Consider the following 14182-nt stretch of genomic DNA (forward strand, 5'->3'; position numbering starts at 1 on the left):
GAACTGCTAGTTTAGATAAGCTTTGCTCTGATAGAAAACCATCAAGCCTGAACCGTTTATTTTTTTTCCTTTCAAGACTGAGCGAATCACAAGGAATCATGGAAGCAAGAAGAAATAGGGCTGGGGAATATTATGACAATTTTGGCAATGAATTCAGTATTGCTAGTATTTTGAGACTACAATAAAGATTAAAAAAATTTTCATGTTTCATGGCATTTTCATGTTTTGTTGTCATTATGTCTTTTTTTTTTTTTTGTATGTTCTGACAAATTAATCCTTGGCAATATTTTTATGGATTTTCAAGCTAACTGTCACTCAGAGCTTAAATGCTTAGTGCAAATGAACTACAAATACACACTCAATCTAGAATTTATCTAGGTAAAATTTATCTAGATTCTAACAGCACTCTTCTTCCTCAGGTGTGGAACAACTTAAATTTGTATTGCCTTTTCTCCCCTCTCACTTTTACTTACAAAGAGCACAATGAATATTAATAAGTAAGAATTTAAGTGTTGGTTCCTTTTGAAAACTCCTTCTGAAATAAACCCAAGCAAAAACCACAGCAGCCTGTGAAGAGCCTAACGCTGGATTATGTTCTTAGATTTGTACTGCAGCAACATTTCAGGGGACTGAAACAAAAAAACTTTGAACACAGCTGCTGGATTACATTCAGGCATACATGGAACCTGCTGCTTGTTTGGTTCATTGGAATCAGACACAGGACTGGAAGCATAATTGGATATGTTGCAAATACTAGTGTGTTTGTTCCTTGAATTTCATAATTAAGGCTATTTTTTAAAATATCCCATTATATTCCATTACATGGACAATACAGAGCTGACACTGCATCAGTACTTCAACTTCTTTTACCTTTCAGTAAGTTTGGGAAGTGTATGGCTGTATAGTACCATTATAAACCTATGAAATTGCAAGGAACTTTAAGACTGTTCTCTGTTATGAAAAACAGTATTTGAATAAGCAATTTGTGGCCCAGTACTAAAAACTGTATTATTTCAAACCTGAATGTTAATGGTTCCTGCCTGGGTAGTTAATTTTACTCTCAAATTAACTGGACTCCTCAGTATTGTATTATTTGTAGAGTTATAGCCATAGGCTTTTTTTTTTAGTTTTTCCTTTTTTTCTTAGTGAGTTTTTTAAGGTATTTTATCCAGCTTCAAATTAAAATCAGGATATTTTCTCCAGCAACCAAACTGCCTAGTTTTACACATTCACAATCTTGCTTTTCTTTGGAAATTGTAATGCTTGTTAATGGGTCTCTTTCACTTTGCAAAAAGTACTGCTGTGGATACTACATCCAAATTACCATTTTGCTTGTTTATGTAAACCCTGATGGTGATGATCATACTGGTCTGACTGCATCTTTAAAAGGAAATTATTGTACTTCTACATGAAACATAGGAAATGGTAGATAATGCATGCATTGTTTGTTATCACCTTAACCGATGAGCCCAAACTCTTGTGGGATTTTGTTCACTATGAAAATAATGTCTCTTTACAAGGGATTTAACTCAGATTTAACCTTCTATCTCTATAGCATGCAATTTTAAGTGTGAGTTGTAAAGAGGTAGTAAGCAAGCTGACTTATTTACTCATAAGGATATCCCACTAACACACACAGAGGTTTTTCTAAAGGATTTGGTGTCATGGATATATTTCTACGTGGCTGTGGGTTTAGGATTTTAAGTTAGAAGCATTTGCCTGAGGGAACAAATTGGACTTTGGAGTTTAATGACTGTTTACAATTGACTCTGAACATGAGATGAGATTGTAGCCTGGTGTGGCTGGTCTCCCAAGTAGCAAGCAATAGGATGAGAGGAAATGACCTTAGGTTACACCAAGGGAAGTTTGAATTGGATATCAGGAAAAAAAATACTCACTGAAAGCATTGTCAAGCACTGGAACAGAGTGCCCAGGGAAGTGTTTGAGTCACCATTCCTGGAGGAATTTTAAAGCCATGTAAATATGGCACTTAGGGACATGGTTTAATGGTGGACTTGGCAGGGCTGGGCTGACAGTTGGACTCAATGATCTTGGAGATCTTTTTCAATATAAATGATTCCTACTGTTCTATGATTCTATAATCTTACACACAAAATTTCCCTATAAAGTGAATCCAGTACCAGTTTGGCAAAGTGAAGTTGATGCTAACTGGTTGATTAATTTGATTTCCACTGACAGAAGCTTAGTTAGTGGTTGTAGAACAACATGCAGCAGTTGCAGCAATAAAATATCTGTAGCTGCTACACATAAACAACTTTATTCACAATGTGCTTATCTCCACTGGCAGGGTGGTATAAATAAGAAACCACTAGTGCTCCACTACAGATTTACCTTCTCTGAGACTGTAATATTGATGCTCCCCCTTGAACTTCCTTCATGATTTTCATATTTAGGTATGATAAGTGATGTCAGGTATTAGGCCTTGCTTAAAGATAGCAGCAGTGACAATCAGCTTCAAAGATGAGAATTGACTAGAGCTTCCAGACCTTGAAATAACCTGCTTATCCACTTATCTCTATGTGTGGTGCTATGCATTACTTTAAAATAAATACTAAATAGCGTAATATCTCAGAATTTATATACTAAACTAAATGAAATACATTATCTGTCATGATGCTTTTTATTTTTAATTGTAGTTTGGTTGATCTTTTCCCTTAAGAACTAGAAGACAGTTTCCTACATCAGCAGTCAATCCCTGGAATGACAATAGGATACCAGAGTAACAGAGCAGAAATTCTAAACATCTGCTGAAATTTCTTACCTCAAAAACAAAAGCAAACAAAATCTTTCTATCAGCCATCTGGAGAAGAGACAATGTCAGATCTCACACCGGTTTGCAGACAGCTGCACAGCAGTTCCAGAATGCATATTCCTATGGAAATAAATCGTCCCTTTTCACTGATTTTAGAAGGGGCACAGAATTTTGCTTCTTAGTTTGAAGATGTTGAGGGACACCGCAAGATGATGTGACACTTGTGCACAGCACAATATTGAAAATGCCCTCTGTATGGGTTACTGGATTGAGGACATACAATGAAATTTCTTCTGAAGCCTTTTATGCAGCTCTGGAAGGTCTTTGATCACAGTCTATTCCCTAATTGCACTCTAGAGAATAAAACTGCTCTCTCTTTCTGCCTGTTGCCTTTTGCACACAGCAAAAATCTAAACAGAGGTAGAGCTATAAAGCAGAAGCAAGAGGATCTGGCCATAAGTGTGCCCTCAAGTTGTTACTTGAGGGACAGCCCTGGAAGATTATGTATGTTATCTCCTTATATTTTCTTCAGATTGTGAGCTGTTGAATCACTGCGAAGAGGCTGGAAAATTACATCAGAAAATCCTCTCAGGGAAAGGGAAGCACTGAAGAAAGATGGAGAAGAAGGTGAAAATTACAGACTAAAACCTGTCCTCTGCTTCATCGTAAGCATGAGACTAAGATGTTTGTGACTGTAATCAAAGAGAAATTGAGTTCATCCTTCTTCTGAATGCCTTGATGGACTAAAACTTCATCTGGAGACATCCAACAGCAGTCGCAGTCCTTAAGAGTGCTGAGTAAGAAAACTGAATGCCTGTAATAATATGTAAAAGCATATGAACCTCTGAATTGAAGATTTCCTTGGTTTGAGTGAGGTACAGCACAGTTTCATTTGATTTCTTGCCACAGATCTGTGAGGCTTTACAGCCCAGATCTAGAAACAGAGATGCCTTCACCTCTGGGATTTGCTGTAGTTTAATCAGACACTTTGCACAGACTGCTCTTTGGTGACACGAACTCTGACTCCTCAGCTGAGTGCCTTGATCCTAGGTTCAAATTGCACAGTCATTCTGGCAAAGCAGATGAGAAATATCTTGTGACATAAGAATTTTCCTTTATTTTGGCTTCAAAACTTTCCTTTCATGTGCTTGAGCAAGAGCTAAAAACACAACAAAAGCAACATTGAAAAAACAACAAATGATTTCTTTTAAAGTCATCTAAAAGATTAATTTTGACTTTGTCAACTGGACAACCAGTAATAATCTCCAGTAACTATGGAATAAATGAGGAAATAAAAATAATTTAAATATAAGTTTGTCATTTACACAATTTGTTTATCCAATTCACAAAACTCATTGCATTTTACTTGAGTTTCTCTCATGCATACTCTTTTTTTTCCTTTTACCATTTTCCTGCCTTGCGGTACTCTTTAATGAGTTCCTCTAAGAAATGGCTACTATTACTCAGGTGATGGAAAAACAGGCAATGAGTGTGTTTGGGCTGGATTTTTGCTTTTGTGTACAGACACTGCTGTATCCAAGAATCACTTTTCCAGGCAGTGAATATGGGTTTCTTTTTATAATCCAAAAGAAAATGTTACAGCCAAATAATTCCATATTAGAAATATTGGGAGGATTCTCTTTCTCCTCACTGCCTCTACACATACGAGAAAGTGATATTACTTAACCTTGAGGTTTAATTACTGCCATATTTTTAGGGAAGCCTTGGAATTTACTTTTCACTTTTTTTGTGAACAAAATTCCAAACTGAAGCACTGAAGTTGCATCTAGGCAGATAGGATTTTTGTCTCTGTATAACAGGCATAATTAGTCTTATCCATGCAATTATAAAAACCAAGATGCATTCTAAAAGCTTAGACATATTCTCTCTATTTAGTACTGATTCACCGGGAAGGGTTATTCCCTAAAAATATTTTGTTTAAAACCTGTGTCTAGCACTGTTTGGCTTGTTACACTAAAAAACCCACAGTGCCTAATCACCAAAAAAAACCTCAGCCTTTCCTGTAGGTGGTGTTTACTGTGCTTCTTTTTAGATTCAAATGATCTGACATTCAGATGTGGGTTATGAAGTGATTCCTTAATATCAGTAGGAATAGCAGCACTTAGACCTTTGAGAAATCCAGTCCAAAATTATAAATGTGAGTGTGTAAACTTTGCAATATGCCTGTAATCTTGGTACCAGTAACTAAATATAATTCAAGACAGCAGTAAACCTACATTCACCTTTGAATTATTACACCCTGACTTTTCCCATCTAAGACCAATAGAGCAGACATCTTGCTACTTTATATCCTGATTTTTTCCCACCTCAGTCACAGTATTTCTAGAACTAAGGACAATTTTTTCATCAAATTTCTAACATAGCTAAGACAGCAGTAATTATTTTTCTAAAATGTTGGCTTCTTTGCAGCCACAAAATGAAAGATCACGTTCTTGCTATCACAGAGACAAAACAGAAATACATGGCTAATGGGTAATTTATTTAAAAAATCCAATCTATACAACCTCCAAATGCAAGAGCAATTTTTCACACATTCTAACCAAGATATCTTTTTCTCATTTTCAGTATTTAATGGGATGAGTTTTTCCCAAGCACAATTCCCCACCTTATCTTTAAGTGCACAGTGATATCAGAAAGGGGACAAGCAAGATAAATCCAAGTGTTTTTCTTTGATTTGAGTGTGTTGAGATTTCAGAGATTTTCTTTATTATTCAGAATGCATATTTTTTGCTAAAAAGTTTTAGAGCCTTTGAGGAGCTTTCTGCAAAATTTCTAAAAAGATGCTAATAGCTTGCAAGTTGATATTCAAAGGGGATTTAAAGAACATAGAATTAATAATTGCCACACCTACATAGGGCTGTCAGACATGAATAGTGATCATTGTATTAATATCAGTAATTCCTCTTGGAAGCTTTTACATTTGGCATTGCTATCTTTGCTAAATGTGTTTATGTCAGCTACTTTAATAATTTTTCTAATGCCATAACTTTCTTCAGTTAATTATAAACAAATTGGCACACTTAATTAATGGGTCGTTCTAATAATATATTATCCCAGATATGTGTGACTGATACCCTGTTACTAGCAGCTCAGTTAATGATGCCAAACATTATAACCTTATTAATAACAAAAGACACACTAATATGTCTAGAAACAAAATTAGACCTCTTTAAAATAGAAACAAAGCAAGAGTGCACTGGGGGCAAAGTGCTGCTGTCATGGTGGGTTTAAGCAATTCCGAATTTATACAGAATAACAGAGAAAATAACCTTGCCTGACACTTCTAACAGAGTAAACGAAATATCTGCTGACTGAACCAAAGTGTTGTGTTACTTGTCAGCTCAATAGGAAATGAGCAGCCATAGTTTGTTGCTGCGTGGGACAAAGAAACACGGGGAAAACCAAGCCTATGAAAGTCCTTAATGCTGTCTAGGACACCTCCATTTGTCAGAGTTGATGAATGAGCCACTTCTCAAGATGTTCAGACACAGCTTCACAGGATCATTTAAACTTTCTGACTACGGAAATTAGAATTTAAGGTTACACAGGCGGCTTCAGGGGAGGAAAGAGGCATCACAGGACCCTGTTCATTGGTGTGGTGGGCAGCAGGGTAGGATTTGTAATATTCCTGTGTTTAATAACATCAAATAATTAATTTTTATTAAGTCAATTCCTTAATGTTATGAGTAATAAACAGCAAATACGAAATGTCACAGTTTAGTAGAAAAAATCATTAATTTAAGCTATTTTCCCCAGAAGGAATAATCTGAACATTACTAATTGCCCAAAATTAAATTCTTCCAGATAAAATAATTTGGTTTTCTCCTTTTCTGTTAATCACAGGAACTGTTCCTGTGATCCTGTGAACTTTGTGTGTAAATAACATTGTTGTTTATATCTAAGTGCTCCAGGTTACCTATACTGCCATTTATATATATATATGTATCTGTGAAGTATCATGCATGTTTCTGAGTGCTATAAAAATTAACAGTTGAATTAGCATGATAAATCAGTGAGTTATAAAAGTGAAATTATGCTTTCATCAGTGCAGTCATTTTATAATGATGTGTGACTATTACAGGGTGGTGCAGCCTGGTGCTTGGAAGGTTGAAAATTAAGCTTGCTTGGTAACACAGTTCTATTGTTTCCTTTCATTCCTGGAGAGGGGAAGAGAGGTAGAATGAAAAAGGAGAAGGGATAAGAAAGATGGAGCTAAACCTGAGGTTTATTCTGGAAGCACAAATCACAACCATTTGATACAATCTACCCTCAAAACTCAGTTGTTTTGGTATTTTCTTCAAATTTCATTATTATTTCGAGCAAAAGGCCTGCTGGTGATAAAGGCTTACTGGTGATAAAGCCTGCTGGTGATTCATATCTGAATGAGTCTTTCATTCTAGAGAACACGCCAATCTACAGAAGACAAATGTCTCTAGAGAAAGAATGGTGCAGAGCTGCCTTTGGCTCCCTGAACATTTCAGTAAATTGTATTACCACTGCTGTTTGAAATCATATTGCAGTGTCTTCTTGCAAGTGGGAGCCCCAGAAACAATGTAAACACTTTCCAGCTGCTTTGCATTGAGTATTCTACTGGCAGATCTTGTGCTGGCTAATTCTGCTGCAGAGTCAGAATAGTTTTACATCACTGAATGACTGAAATGTCTGACCTGACTTGCAGGGACAAAGGTAATGTAGTTAGAGACAGAAGAGCCATTGGGTAGCAGCCCAAATAATATTTTTTTAACATGGTTACCTCTGGCATTTTCTCCACTCACCACTGGTGCAACAATTTTGGCCTGTCTCAACATTCTCAAAACAGTTTTAAGTTCATTATCAGACTCAGAGATTTTATATCAAAGGTGGACCTGTGCCATGCACATTCATATTCTTATTCTCTCCTGTTTTAAGTTCAGATGATGCCAAGGCTTCTTGGTAGAAGGGATTCTCTCAAACTTTCTCTGTCCACCACTATAAATTTTCAATATAACAGCTCTCATCTTGAAATCTACACTCTAATTTTTGAGTGCTCAGGGCTGGTCCCAACGCACTTATTTATTTCACTGTTGTTACAGATCAGATACTGCTGTTGTTGTTTACTAATGAAGTCCAAATTAATAATGTCTGCTTTCCTTGCCCATTTTAAATTACAGACCTGACCTAGAACACCTCACTTTTATTCTAAGAATTTTTTCCCCTAAAAAAGTTCTGAAAAAGGCAAGGCATTGGCCACAATGTATCCATAAGTAACATTTTCTTTTATTACCGTATTTAAATCTAAATTAAGCTCTAGGTCTGGAAACATCAAATAAGTCTCTAATATAAAATCTTGCTTCATTTTGAAACAGACGTTGTTCTCCAATCTCCTTTTACTTTGCACCAATTTCACCTTGCTCTTGCCTGACCTACTTCACAGCGAGATTTACTTGGCTTCTCATAGACTGCACTTTCCTGTCATCTCATGGGATTCACCTGAACCACAGGAACAGTGACATCAACAGAATTATTAATAATTTTACATCAAAGGAAACATAAAGCATCTCAGTAATGCTGTAGAAGTACACGAGAAGTGTGATCTTAATGAGATGGTTTGCTCAAATACAGAGAGTAATTTGGACTGAATGAGATTTGCCCTGATATCATGAATAGCTAAATCTCACACTTCCTACCAGCAAAAATTAGGCAACATTTGACAATTTTTAGAAAAAAAGCAGGCACTCTCTCTAAGATAAAACATTATATCTTCAACAAAGTACATTAGCTAAAAGATATAGATAAACATTTCACTCTGTAATAGCCTACTTTATCTACGTAAAGTGTAACATGCTTACTGCCTTTTACCATCAGAACTGCCAGGAGAATGTATCTGTGAGCCACCAATTTATACCTATTGAGCCACTTTTTATCCTCCCTCTTCTTTTCTGCTTAACAAGAAACCTGCTAGTAAAAGCATTACACAGCTTTAAATCACTTTTGTTTGCCACAGCAAATAATTAATGAAAAGGGTGACCTTCCTACAGCTCGTTTATGTATGTGCTGAGGGGGAAATTCTTCCTGGCATGCAAGTAGACAGCAAGAAAAGTGCTTGACATAAGGTATGGATTTAAATAGGAAACAACACTCAGTTAACTATCCATGCCTATTTTAAAACTTAGAGATTTAAGAGTGCCATCAGATCTGGTTTATGAATACTGCAGATCATCTGATTACTCTACTCAGTTCCCATGCATTGTACAGTACAACCTTAATCAGTGATTCCAAAATCTATTCAAGATACCATTTAAAATAAGTACTGGGGCTACATCATAACCCTTTATATATTTTGACTGAAACGGAAAGAACATTCTGCAACAGTTCTTGCATAATATGAGTCTATAATATAACCTGTTTACTGAGAACTTTTGTAAGTCATTAGGAAATTCCTCACTTAGAATAATAATTTTTGGCATTGGAAGAAGAAAAGCATTGGATGATTATATCTACAAGCTTGCACAGAACAGTTCAGTTAAAATTCAGGCAGCAGAAAATATCATTTTTTAAATGAGCAACCAACAAGCAGATTCTACAAGTATAAAATATTCCAGAGTATGGTCATATGGCTGCCAAATTTGCTTTCTGTGTAGCAACACTGACAGAGAAAACAGTTGAGGGGGATTCATACTTCAATTTTTCACCACAGTAAACAAGAACAGACACTGTGAATTGCATGTTTTGGGAGTTGCATGTGGAGCTGCAGTGCCACAGTGGGAGCTGGTTTTCCTTTCCTAAACCTAGAAGTAATGCCCTGAAAAGACCAGCCATATTCTGTTCATATGTGTATAATATTAGGAGTGAGAATGCAAGTTGTGAACTCCTTAGGCAGCACAAGTACCAAAATGTTTCTGAACAAACAGGGCTGTGAAATACTGAGACACTGAACTGTAAATCCCCTAGGTCACTTAAGATTTTTCAAGAAGGGCTATAATTTTATCTTCAGTGGCAATTCTGCCCCAAGCTCCTTAATTTTTATTGATCTAAACTTTTATCTCTATGTTAATACATTTGTTAAGTTATGCATAACATGAATAAATGGCCCTGCACACAATGGATCTTTAAGGTCAAGTAGTTTTCTGTGGTGGGTTGATTCCAGGCACCTACCAAAGGTGCTTTATCACTTTCCTCCACAACTGGACAGGTGAGAGAGAATATAATGAAAGCTTCATGAGCTGAAGGACAGGGACACACACATCACTCACCAGTTACCATCCTGGGCCAAACAGATTCAGCTTGGGGAAATTAATTGAATTTATTACCAATCAAAAACAGGGCAGGATAATGAGAAGTAAAACAAATCTTAAAAACAGCTTCTTCCCACCCTTCTCTTCCTCCCACGCAGTGGGGCAGGGAGACAGGGAAGGGGGATTATGGTCAGTTCATCTCACATTATTTTCTGCAGTGGCTCACAGAGAGGAGTCCTTCCCCTGCTCCAGTGTGGGAGCCCTCCCATGGGAGTCACTTCTTCCCAAACTGTTCCAACAGGGGTTACTCTTCCACAGAGCGCAGTCCTTCAAGGACAGCCTGCTCCAGCGCGGGTCCCCCACAGCAACCCCCCATGTCCAGCCAGGACACCTCCTCTGGGGTGGGCTCCTCTCTTCGTGGGTCTGCAGCTCCCTGCCAGCAATCTGTTCCAGCACAGGCCTCCCACGGGCTCACAGCCTCCTCTCCTGCTCCGGCATGTTCTCCTGCAGGGCAATCTCAGCCTCCCTGTGCCCTCCCTGTTCCCAGGACTCAGCCGCCGCCCCAGGGCTGCCCCAGGCCTGGAGCACCTCCTGCCCCTCCTGCACCGGCCCGGCTGTCTGCAGGGCTGCTCCCCTCACACATCCTCACTCTTTTCTGGCCTCAATTAATTAGGTGCAATTACTTTTTTCTCCTTCTTCAATAAGTTTACATATTTGCAGTAATAACAGACATCAGCACCACCTCTGACAGGCCTGGCCTAGGCCAGTGGGCCTCTCCTGGAGCCGGCTGATATTTGCTCTGTGGACATGGGGAAGCTTCTTAACAGCTTCTTACAGAAACCATTGCTTCACCTACCAAAACCTGGCCAGGCAAACCTAATACACTTTCTTATTTCCCACCTCCTCCCTACAGTAAGAATTTAATTCTAGTCATGATAATCAAGCGATGGCCAAGAGAGAAATTTAATATGTAAGTCTGCCAACACTTAGGTTCACACTACATACTAAATGAAAAAAATGCCTCAAACATACTCATCACAGAGACTAACTGCTGGCATATGTGTACATGTGCATTTATTCAATAAAGCTCATGAATTAGTTGTAATGATTAGACTGAATTCTAATTTTGTACCGAGATCCTTCTGCTTTTGGACCCAATCCTAATTGAAAAGTATTACAATAAGCATTATATTGTTGGTAAAGAAAGACACATGCCTGATCCACAGCCCACTGGAGCCACAGGTGGCACTGAATTTTAATTTTAAGGAGGATTGGAACATACTACGTTCTTTATCATGTTTTAAGTTGATGGTTCACACTTACTGCTTATGTTACAAGCCTCAGGTATCCAGCTGACACTACAGACTGTCTTTCTCAGGTTCAACACCTACACAAGTGGAGAGATGGCCTCCCATCACATCTGCATATATAAGTTGGGGAAAACAAGAGAAGAATTTCCCTTTCTGATATAAAATAAAGAAGAAAGCTGACAGTCCTAACCCAGAATTCTGCAGAAGGCTCTGTGGGGAGAGCACATTACATTCTTGAAGCTGTGTGTTCAACCCAGAGCCCTGGACAGAGGGGATTGCTCTGGGTGCCTCAGTCTGTTTGGTGCTGGCTCTTGCACCATTCTGGCCATGCTGGTACAGCCCTCACTGCTCGCCCAGCTTCCCTGTCATGTGTTGTACATGTTCCTGACCTATAAATCCTGTGAGAGTATTGCTTTAGAATAGGAAGGAGTCAAACTTTGACAGAACTCTCTGCAGTTCCCATTTGTTTGAACAGATGTACAACCTCTGCCATGCCTGGGAAGTGCTTCCTCACATCCCACACTGCACTCTCCAATCCCTTGAAATTTGAAGGGAGCACTAGGAATTCCAGCATCCATTAATGCAGCCAAGGAGTGAAATCCTTTCTTACCTGAAGAGAGTAGGAAAATATATTTACACCAGTGAAGAAAGTAGCATTCCCTACCAAAATTCTATGGGTTTGAGATTTAATGTTCAGTTTAGGAAGGTTTTGTCCTCATCATTTAAGTCCAGACATCAGCACTAAAAATACTGAGGCCCTTGTCTCAGCTTCTCTGCTCTACCCTTGTTGGCAGCACTGGATGACAGCGTCAGACTTCACTTGAAACAAACTCCTCTGCGTGCCTCCCCTCTTGCTGAAGGAAAGCTCATGCTAAAGTGTTCCTTCCCTGCTTTCCAGCCACAATGTCCACAGCCTCTTTCTGAAACATCCTCCCCTGAATGTCTGTCCATTTAGAGGAGCACACACCCTTAGCTGTGTTTTGCACACAGGGTCTCTATTTCTGTGGTGTTTGTATTTCAGCCTCTAAGGGGAACACACGGTGCAAGAAGAATGCCAGAGGCTAAAGATAGCAGGAAGTCATCTGGCTGCAAACAAACAATTCTGAAAAGTTTATTCCTTTGCTTAAATCTATCTTATTAATGGAAGCCTAGTATTTCTAACAATGAATACAGAGAGTGTTTCTAATAATCAATACAGAAACTATTTCTAACAATCAATACACAGTACAAAAATTAGTACAGACAATATTTCTAACAATCAACACAGATTATAGCAATCAACACAAAATATTTAACAACCAATATAGGGAAATAAGGAAATTCTTAACATATAGAACTTAAGGAATTTCAAGCACCAAGTTTTTCTTATGGGAACAAAGTAATTTAAGAGGTAATTCAGCAAGTCCATCTATAAACAATGGAAGATATCCTTCAGTCCTGCCCATGGAGATGCAAATGGCCCTGAGCAGCACAAAGGGCTTTGTTGGGAAAGCCACTCCTTTCCAGGCTTTCCCCAGGACCACCAGGTCAGTCTCTTCTTTCTCTGTGCTCCCCTCTGGCTCCATTCCTAGGCTGCCTTCAGATCATGAACACGGCAGGGACAACCAAGCAAAACACTGTGCATGTGTGCTGTTAGATCTTTCCCTCCAGTTCCCACAGAGGCCATGCCAGAGACTCCTGCCTGGCTTCCAGGTCTGCAGTTTCCTTCTCCAAGTGCAGCTGGTGCTGCCAAAGGATCACCTCCCGCTCTTCATCCTCTGACAATTTCTTTGTCATCCTCGGGAGAAATCCCATTCCTTCCAGAGGGTTGGTTGATGCTGACAATGGCCATCAGGACCGGGTATGTATGGAAAATTCCTTCAACCATGGCTGATCCTTCCTTGGAAGAGAAAGAAAGGAGGAATGAGACAAGATTCAGACTATATTGCTTTGGGAAGAGAAAGAAAAGAGGCTCGCCTCTGGAAGAAAATCTCTGGCTAACCTTGCAGAAAGGCTGGAGGCCAGAGGTGCTCCTCAGGGCACACCTGCTGCTGTAAATTCCAAATCCAGCTGCCCAAAGAGGCTCCATAAGTACGTGATGAAGAGGAAGATTTGAGACACAGGGACACAAACCCTGAAGAGCTTTGGGAGAAGCTCAGCATTGCAGATGACAGAAGAAAGCAAGCCCAGTCCCCCAAGAAGGAGGAGGAGAGGAAGGGTCCCCCAAGCTGGCTGCAGGCAGACAATGGAGACCTTGCCAGATGTTCCCAAATGATCTGGGGAGAGGGAATACAAGGCCCTGATTCCAGCTGCTCCCACCACTTCAGACTTTCCCACTGTCTTGAGACAAAGCCTGATGAAATCCTACTCAGCATGGGCAACTGGGCCCTTGAAGGGCTTAGTGTCAGGTCAAGGCTTCCTTGCCCTCTCAAAGCCCTTCCCTTGGCAGCCTTGGGCAGGGGATTCATCCTCCCTCCTCCTTCCCACAGACCTGCTCTGAACCACTCCATGGGTACACTTTCAGTTCTTTGTGTCTGTCCTCAACTGCAGCGTCAAACTGGGTCAGTGTGCCCTGCCCTGAGCTCCCAGGAGCTCGCAGGCTGCAGATGGCAGTGCTCAGCCACAGCAGGACACTGCCACTGCCAGCAGCACCCCCACAAGCAGCAGCAGCAGCAGCAGCAGCAGCAGCAGCATTGCCTCTCAGATGCACTGCAGCCCCTCTCGCTGGCACCAACATTCCCTTCTTGCCTTGGAGACAATCCTCGAATCCATCCATGGGGTTGCAGAGCCATGGAATCCCAGAGTTCTAGGTTTGTGGAATGCTAGAGTCATTGAATCCTGGGAACTATACTCATCTTTGATGTTGAGATGATTCTGGGACATCT

General features: G+C 39.6%; 1 long non-coding RNA gene across 1 annotated transcript in view; it reads right to left on the reverse strand.

Moving 5' to 3' along the window:
* LOC135303914 (uncharacterized) overlaps positions 1-10818 on the reverse strand; it is a 33445-nt gene extending 22627 nt beyond the window's left edge. Inside the window, exons 1-2 of the long non-coding RNA XR_010365334.1 lie at positions 10692-10818; positions 2783-3932 (exon numbers count right to left, since the gene is read on the reverse strand). This is a non-coding gene — a long non-coding RNA (uncharacterized LOC135303914). The remainder of the gene's footprint in view (positions 1-2782; positions 3933-10691) is intronic.
* Positions 10819-14182: the final 3364 nt, after the last annotated feature.

The sequence above is a fragment of the Passer domesticus genome, chromosome 6, assembly GCF_036417665.1.
Source record: "Passer domesticus isolate bPasDom1 chromosome 6, bPasDom1.hap1, whole genome shotgun sequence".
NCBI lineage: Eukaryota > Metazoa > Chordata > Aves > Passeriformes > Passeridae > Passer > Passer domesticus.